The sequence below is a fragment of the Cynocephalus volans genome, chromosome 3, assembly GCF_027409185.1.
Source record: "Cynocephalus volans isolate mCynVol1 chromosome 3, mCynVol1.pri, whole genome shotgun sequence".
Taxonomy (NCBI): Eukaryota; Metazoa; Chordata; class Mammalia; order Dermoptera; family Cynocephalidae; genus Cynocephalus; species Cynocephalus volans.
In genome coordinates, this window is record NC_084462.1 from 16,687,621 (window position 1) to 16,697,375 (window position 9,755).

Below are 9,755 nucleotides of genomic sequence, written 5' to 3' on the forward strand. Positions count from 1 at the left end.
GAGGAGTGGGGTGAGGGCTTAGGAGGGGATTCCTGGCTTCTCCCAGGCCTTCTAGAAAGATAAAGCTGCCGTCTGTCAGTCACTCAACAGGCATGTGCTTGTGACACTAGAAACAGGTCCAGAGCATTTCCTCCACTACTCTGAGACAGGACACCACCTCCTTGAAGGAGTTAGTTCCCCTGGCAACTAGACACCCACCTGCCCAGGCAAGGAGTCCCTTGCAGGAGTGAAGACATGAGACAAGAGGCTCCGGCATTACGACGTCACTGTCACCATGCGTGGCCGGCACGACTGCTCTTTGCCAAACTTAGACTGTTTTTGAGGGTTGCTAGCACCCACCTCACCCAGGGTCATTTGTACCACCCTGTCCGCTGACCCTGCAGGAGTGGGGACACTGGAACCCGCACTTGAGTTTCTTGATCTCATTTGAACTAGCTTACAATTAATTCCAGGAAAAAAATAACCTCTCTCTGTCAGATGGAGGTGGGGGACTCTGAGGCTGTTGTTTCCCTCACCCTGGCTGCCCACAACTAAGTGGGACCACCCAGTTGCCTCCTGCCTGGCTGGGACAAAGTTAACTTTCCTGTTCCACTCCCTGCAAAAACGAGAACAAAGTCAAATTCCACAGAAAGGCGTTTTGTGCACATGCCCCTTATTCTTCATTTTGAGCTACTCTACAAGATAGTTCCAGATGCACGTTGCCTGCAAGGCTGTGGACTTGATTGATGGGCATGTGGAGAGACATTCATGAAACCCACAGGGACCGTAGGGCATTGCCGAGCACCAGGGGCTTGTTCGGTTGCACTCTCCATTCCCTTCCCAACCCCAGCCATGTCCTCCTCCCCTTGGGGCTGCACCATCAGGGCTCAGATGTCTAAGTGGAGCGCCCTCTCTGAAGCACAGGAGCAAGTCCATTGACACAGGTCTAGGCTGAATTCTGCCCCGGGGCAGAGGTATGGACGTGGCCTCCTGCTGCCTGTGACCCCTGCTTTTAAAACTGGGCTGCTAGGGCCGGCCCGTGGCTCACTTGGGAGAGTGTGGTGCTGATGGCACCGAGGCCACAGGTTCGGATCTTATATAGGGATGGCCGGTTAGCTCACTTGGAGAGCGTGGTGCTGACAACGCCGGGTCAAGGGTTGAGATCCCCTTACCAGTCATCTTTTATTTAAAAAAAAAACAACAAAAAAACGGGTTGCTATTAGCTCAACCGACTCTCATTCATTCATCCACAAACATTCACTCAGCAAATCTTGTGGGGCCTACTCTGTGCCAGGCCCTGGGGTTACAGGACAAAGTCTGTGCCCTCCAGGAGTGTGCATTTATTAAATGCCAGGGGGCACAGCAGTAAATGGGACAGACATGATTCCTACCTGTATTTGTTGGCTTGGCTGTCAAGACGAAATACCGTAGACTGGGGCTTCAACGGCAGACATTTATTTTCTCGCAGTTCTGGAGGCTGGAAGTCCGAGATCAGGGTGACAGCAGGCTTGATTGCTGGAGGGTCAGCTTCCCGGTTTGCAGATGGTCGCCTTCTCACTGTGTCTTCATGTGGCGGAGAGAGAAACCTAGTTTCTCTTCCTCTTATAAGGACACTAATCCCATCATGCGGGCCCCATCCTCATGACCTCAGCCAACGCTGATCACCTCCCGAAGGCCCCACCTCCTAATACCATCGCATTGGGGGTTAGGGCTTCAACACAAGAATGTCGGGAGACACAGTTCAGTCCATAGCACCAGCCTGCTGGAGCTGACAATCTAGAGAGACAGGGCCCTGTGGAAATGTCCATGGGCAATATGCTAGCAGAGGCTGGGCAGCTCCTAATTTAGGTAGAGCAGGCTGGGGAGGCTTCTCGGAGGAGGTGACATTGAAGTGACTCGCCCAGGCCATAGTCCGAGGCCCTTCTGCCTCTTACTCGTTTTGAGACCACGGAGAAGCCGCTGCCCTCTTTGAGAAGGGCTTCCAGGCTGGAGTGGGGGCAGCCAGAGAGGTGACATTGGTGAGGAGGACAGGATGTGGCTCCTCCTGGGGCACGGCAGAGCAGAGCTCCCACCCCTCCCAGTAGGAAAGATGCCAAGTCAGGGTCCAGAGGGGGCAGAGGGAGGGTCTCATGCCCACATTCCCACCCATGGACACCCAGAGAGCCTGAGACCTCCACCTGGCTCCCTTGGAACATGGGACTCAGAGAAGGAGAGGGACAATCCTGTGGACAACTGCCCCTTCAGTCCCCTCCTCCCCCACTGGGGGATGTCTGGGCTATTGCAGGGGTGTCTGCAGGAAGCCGCCCTGTGCTGGGAGCACCTGGGCAGCCCCTTAGCCTCTCGGAGCCTCCACTGCCCCCTCTGGGAGGTGGGACTGAGCTCCAGTGGGTTGACTGTGCCCTCTCGGTCCCGGTGCTGCTGAGGCTGGCCCAGGGGTGGGGCCAGTGTTTGGGATTTGGGTTCCCAGCTTCCCTACTGGCCTTGGGGCCTCTGAGCCTGCCTTCTCATAAGTCAAAACGGTTCAGCATAGGAGAAGGACAGTGCATCCAGGCGTACATTTGTGAAAATCAGTATTTGCCAAATTTGCATTGTTTCCTGTATGATTTCAGGCCCTTTTCAAGGGTGGTCTCTACCTCCAACCCCCCCACCCCATCCTTCTGGGAATATGTCTCTTTTTTTACTTCTATCAGCATTGCCTGCTTGTGAGCATGTTAAGACATTTGTCATCATTCAGCAAAATCACTTGAACTGGGGACAGGGGCGCAGAGAGGGACACAAGGACCTCTCCTTCCAGACGCCACAGGAGATCCCTCAGAGGGTGGTCTTGTACATGGGGCTACGGAGCAGGTGGTAAATGCTGATCGTGGGCAAGTGACTCTGCTCCTCAGTTTCCTCACCTGTAGGATGGGCCTAAAGACCCTGCAGGTTCTTAGGGTTAGAGTGAAGATACATGAGAAATAAGACTGGAAGGTGGTACGTGCTCCATGAACATCCTGTCATTGTCATTTTCATCATCGTCATCATCAGGGCTAGGGTTGAGGCCAGCACAGGAGTTGTGGGGAGAGAGAAGAGAGACAGGTGCCCGCTCTGGACACAGGGCTGGGGCAGGGGCAAGGGTCCTGCAAGAGCTGGCCTGGACTACTTCGCAGGGAGGAGCAGGAGCCAGCAGCAGGAGCCAGCCGGACAGAGGCAGGAGGGTGCAGAGACTACATCTGACTGCATCTCATAAGTATTTTCAAATGTGCCGATACAACGGTTGTGTCTCTGCATACTGTGTGTCTGTCTAGATGTCTTCCTTTATGTTGTGCCTACATTTGAACATCTCACCAAATTTCTAGCCAATTAAAGTATGAGGGAACCTCGGCCTTCATTTCAGGCAAACAGGCAAATTTCAAGCCTCATTTTCATATTCCTAATAAGCACTTATCAAATTTACAGCTCCTATGTACAATTCGTCAGGTTAATGCTGAATATTTCTGCCTCCCTTCTGCAGCAATTTTCTTTTCCTGTGCAGCACCCTTGGAGCTCTGTCTGATTTTGCTAAGCAAATTAGCACATCAGCTTCCTGTCGGGTGAGGAATGAGTGTTTGGACCACGGTAGTGAGAAGACGGGGTGAGGGGTCCCTGCCACTGTTAGCACCAGCTATGAGTTTTCCCACAACATCAAAAGCACTGCGCCGTCCTGGATCACAAAATACTAATTAGCACAAACACATTATTTTTTGGCCTGGCATTTAAATATGTACATAAAATAGCATATTATTTCTCTTTTTAATTTCAAAAGCAATATACATATATATACACACACACATACATAAGAAAATTAGGAAAATGCTGAAAGGGGGAGAAATGAACTATAAACTATGGCTTCACCGTCTAAAGATAAGCTTGTCAAGCTTTTTCTTCTGTTTTTCTTTTTTTTCATTTTTTTTTTTTTTTTTTTTTTTTTGGCCACTGGCCAGTATGGGGATCCAAATCCTTGACCTTGGTCTTATCGATATTGCATTCTAACCAACTGAGCTAACCGGCCAGCCCTCTTTCTGGTCTTTTTCTTCTTTTGAGGGTCAGCATTTGTTCCAGGGTTGGTATCACCCTTAAGAATAACTTTTTAAAAATTGAAATATAACTTACATGCAGAAAAGTTCAAAGATCCTCAGTGTGCAGCTTCATGAATTTTTCACTACGAATAAGCAGCAACCGAGTCAGGAACAGAAGAAAAGCATCCTCCCAGAGCCTCCTCATGGCCTTTCCAGGTCATTCCCTCCCCCAAGGGTAACCACCATCCTGGCTTCTAACAGCACAGATGAGTTCCCCTATTTTTGCACGTTGTACAAATGTGACCATACTTTCGGCACTTGTTATGTCTGGCTACGTCTCTCACATTTCATTTGTGAGGTTCATTCACCCTTCTTAGATGAAATGATAGTTCCCCCATCTTCATGGCTGTACAGTATTACTATGTAAGGATATACCCTAGTTTCTTTATTCCTTCTCCCATAACAGGCATTCAGGTTGTTCCTAGTTTGGCCTACTGTGAAGAGCGTTGCTAAGAATATCCTTGTACGTGTGTTTTGTGGGTATATATGTTCATTTCTCTGTCCATCTTGGGTTGGGAATGGACTTGTTGGGTCTAATCATTCAATGACCATGAGCAATTTCCAAGTTGTAAAATATTCATTAACATTATTAAAACGACAATGAAATATCCAATAATCAGGGTGTGCTGTAATTGATTTAGTAATTCTCTTGTTGTTGAACACTTAGGTTGTTTCCAATTTTTTCCTCTTCTATATCAAGTGGCAATGAAAATCTTTGGCTGTATACTTTTTTCTCTCTTTGGGATTATTTTCTTATGATAGATTCTCAGGAGTAGGTCAAGGGCATACATACTCTCCTACGCCCCTGTGCTTTTGCAGACTATGAGATGTAACATGTAGTATATGTGGAAGAGCACAAAAAACGTGTATGAACAAGGAAAATATAATCATTGTGTGAACGTTGCGTGAATGAACCACGTGTAGCCACTGTGGAGGGTAAGACATAGAACATCACCAGCCCCCAGAGACGCGATTAGTGTCCCCAAACAATATATTCCGGGTTTGCCCATTTCTGAACTTTACATATATATAATCATTGCATAGACATTCTTTTCTGACCTCATTCTTTTGGTCAACATTTTGGAGGATAGATTTACCTGTTTGTCACATGGGCTGCTGGTTCATTTTCATTGCTGTAGAGTAGGCCATTGTAGGAATGGACCGTGGGTTGTTTCCACTTTGGGGCTGCGATGACCTTTCTTACATAGCTCCTGTTTCGCATCTGTCAGAGTCTCTAAGGTTTACACGTAGGAGAGCAATCGCTGGTCTCAGGTACGTGTAACTTTGTGCTAAACTGTTTCCCAAACTTTGTGCCCTCAGAACAGCAATGAGAGTTTCTATTGCTCCACATCCTCTTGCCCCAACACGAACTATTGTTAGATTTTGAAGCTTATCTATCTGGTGGGTGCGTACTGGTATCTTATCACATTTTAATGTGAACTTCCTTGACGAATATTGCAGTTCAGCACCTTGTATGGTTGTTCTTGCCATTCAGGTGTCTACATTTATGAACAGGCTCTTCAAGACTTCTGCCGATTTTATTGCCGAGGTGTCTGCATTTTCCTTATGAATTTGTAAGCGTTGTGCATTGATTCTCCGTGAGGTAGCCTCCCTTCAGCATTGGTGGAAGATAGCTATCTTCCCACATTTCGTGGCTCGTGTTTTTATTCTTTTGATAGTATTTTTTAAGAGGAGAAATTCTTCATTTTTAAGTAGTAATATTTATTACTATCATCTTCCATGAGTGGGAAGAAATCCTTCCCTGCCTCTGTGTCATCAATATATTTTTCTATATATTTTTCTAAAATAGATAGTTCTTTCTTTCCTATTTAGGTCCGTAATCAACCTGGAATTGATTTTGTATGTGATGTGAGGTATGGGTTCAATTTCATTTTTTCCCCATATAGATATCCGATTTATTGAAAAGTCTCCTCTTTCCCCACTGATTAGCTATGCCTCCTCTGTCACAGGAAGGGCTGACTGACAGATCAGTTTCTGGGTTTTCTGTTGGTTCCATGGGTTCATTTGTCTAACCTTGTGCTAATACCACACTGTCTCAATTACCATAGCTTTATAATCAGTTATAATTTTAAAAAAATTTTTATTAGCATATTCATTATTACAAATCATACTTATTCTTTATGCCCCTTGTCCAATCTCTCCCCTTCCCCCCTCCCTGTCTCCCCTCCAATAACCATACATTCCTTCCCTCCTTCTGACAGATTAACAGATACTCTGTTGATTTGTTGCCTAGATGATCTGTCCAGTGCTGAGGGAGGTGTGTTCAGGTCCCCCAATATTATCTTAGAGCAGAAGCTTCTTCTATTACTCTGGAATGGGCTTTGTGGAGAGAGATGTCCTCTTCTTAATTTTTTTTTTTTTTTTTTTTTTTTTGGTCTCTGCTGGTGACACTCCTTGTGTCAATGCAGTTGAATGTCTGGTGTGCTATTTGCACAGTGGCTGTGACTGCTGCAATAGCAACTAGCTGCTTTTGTGGCAGCTGTGGCAATTGCGGTGGCTATGGTGGGCTACCCGTGTGGAAATGGTGTTTTTGGTGTGCTCTTTCCCTGGTTGTGGATGGGTGTGGCTTCCCCTGGCTCCATACCTCAGGACCTCGGTGGGGCCCCCCAATTATTATTATCTGGTAGAGTAGGACCCCTCACCCCACTCAACCTTGTTCTTTTTATTAAGGGACATTCTTGGCCCTTTGCCCTCCCATGTAAATTTTAGAATCACCTTGCCAAGTTCCACAAAAAGGAAAAAAAAAAATACTGGGATTTTGACTGGGATTACATTGAATCTGTAGATCAATTCATTGAATTTTAAAAATAAATGTTTATTTTCTATTTATTGCAGATGTATAGAAATCCAATATACATTTGTAAATGAATCTGACATCTAGCACCCTAAGTCTTATTAATTTTTGTAACTTAAACATTCTTTTGGACATTTTATGTACACAATCATATCATCTGTGGATAAATGGAGCTTTGTTTCATTTTTCTGAATCTCAAAATTTCTATTTCTTTTTCCTGCCTTACTGCAATGGCTGAGACTACTAGTACAGCATTGAATAGAAGTGAGGGTAGCGAGCATCCTTATTTTGTTCTTGATCTCAGAGGAAAAGGGTCAGGTTCACCATTGTGCTGCCTGCTGTAAGTTATGCACATTTAACGAGCTTTTGATTTCTATTGCCAAATGACTTCCCAAAAGTATTGTGCCAGTTTCACCATAACTACACTGTGCTAGGTATTAGCTTTAATTTTGTTTTTTGTTTTGGGTTTTTTTTTTTTTTTTGATCATTGCTTATTTGATGAGCCCAAATGGTGTCTCACTATATGTCTTTGAAATTTGCATTTCCTCAGTAATGCAAGAATCTGAACATCGTCCCATATATTTGTTATCCACCTGTATTTTCTCTTTTGCGTTTGTTTATTTACACATGTTTATATGTTGTTGGTGTTTCCCTAATCAATTTGAATGAGCTCTTTATATAATGAAGAGAGTTTTCATTTCTCTATCACATTTGCCACATATATTTCCCCCTCTATACTTACAGCTTTTAATTTTGGTTATTTTCTATGTTCCTTTTTCATGTTTTTATATGGTCAAATCTGCCTCCCTTTTCTTTTACAATTTATTCTATTCCTCTGAGCTTGGAAAGCCTGTCTGCCTCCTGAGGACTGACAAGTATTGAATTCTGTTTTCATCCAGCAATTTTTTTATGGCTTGATGTTTCATATTTAACTGTTTACTCCATCTGGAATTTGTGGGGTTGTGGGGTGCGAGGTGAGGAGTTAATTGCCGCTAGCAGTATACCAGGGAAGGGACCTCATTTGCACTTCCAAGTGTCTGGGCTCTGCCCCCCCCCCAAGTCTGTGCTGAGCAGGGAGAGTTGAAAGGAAGGAGGTGGCATTGTGTGCAGCCAGCTCTGGGATTGTGGGGCCCTAATTACCATTGGGACAGTCCCCGTTGCTGCCTCTGCCTGAGTTTGTCAAAAGCAAAGAACTTGTAGCCCAGCTTGGCAATACCCCATGCAACCTTGGGCTAGTCTCTTAATGTGTATGAGACTCAGTTTCCTCATCGGCAGAATGGGGTTATTAATGACACCTGCCCTGGTAAGGGCTGGCACTAGGAGCATGTGCATTGAAGGGGGTACGTCCTGCAAAAAGCAAGGGGTCAGGCAGGCTCAGTACAAGTCCTGGCACTTCTGTGTGGCCTTGGGCAAGTGATGCCACTTCTCTGAGCTTCAGTTTCTCCATTTGAGTACAAGGATAATAATAATGTAGTTCCTTGCTCATGGGGGCTTGGGGGATGACTCAACAAGACAGCCCTGGGAGGGCCTGGCATTTGGGGAGTCCTCTGACAATGCTACATCACTGCTGTCTTTGTCATGATCATCATTCAGGTGAATGGGGCCTGCATCAGAGCTTGGTGGTCTTTGGGTGGGGGGCCCTGGCCCAGATGTGATGGGGAAGGAGATGGGGGGGAGGGCAGTGAGTTGGCCACAGCCCTCTCCAAGCTCTAATGGGGGCTGTGCCTTTCCCTCCTCACCCCCAGATGGGGCTTAGGGGGATGGGCATGCAGAGCCCCAGTCTCCAGGTTCCTGGCCCAGAGGAAAGGACTGGCATTGCCTGGAGAACCATACAACACACACATACACACACACACAAACACAACCAGACCTTCTGCCTACACACACAGGTAGGCATGGGCACAAACCACAGACACACGTGCGGTCCCCCACGTAGTCTTACACACATACACCTACACACAGAGTCACCCAGTCACACACGTGGACACAAAGACAAAAACACACATACACAAACACACACACAGACCACACATGCATTGGACCCACCAGGCTGCATCTCCGCCACGACTGGGTTCCACTCTCCTGTCCCCACAATGTCTGGGACTCACCTGGCTGACCAGGAGGACAGCCCCTCCCAGGCCTCCTGTCACCTCCCCATCCTCTGTCTCCTCATCTCTGTCACATTAACTCCTGAGGCACTGCCTGTGGCCTCCTCCTCACCTCTCTCAGTCCCTGGTCACTTACGCTTTATTCAGTAATAAAGCCCCTGGACGCTGTGGCATAGACACAGCACCAATCCGTCTTCCATGCAGGCCAGGGCACACCTGGGCCTGGGAACATGGGACCTGCCCCATTATCTGCCTGTCTCTGGGGGCTGCCCAGTCTCTGCCTTTCTTGTCAGAGGAGCCTGATCCCCATGGCCAGGCAGGGCCCCCCTTGGCCAACACTGAGTTGGAAGATCCCCCATTACATCACTGTGATGACCTCTGCCAGGTCAGTGCAGGGCCTGGCACCCCACTGCTACCCCAGCTGGGTGCCTGGCACACATGGAAGGCAGAGACTTGAGTCAGAGCATCCCCCATTTGCTGAGTGCCTACCGTGTGCCAGGCCGTGGGCTGGGCGAGCCCTGAGGATCATCAGCCTTGTCCACCAGGGCTCCAGATCAGCTCGAGTCTGGTGGGGTTCTTGGCTGGAGAGAGGAGGTGACACTGACAGGCCAGCCTGGCTTAATCTGGGAGAGGGGCTCCCAGGCAGAGGCACAGCAAGTGCAAAGGCCCTGAGGTGGGGACATGCTGGGGGAGGGGGAGGGTCAAGTGGTAGAAGGACAGAGCCTGGAGGAATGGCCCAGCCTGAGGTTGGCAGGT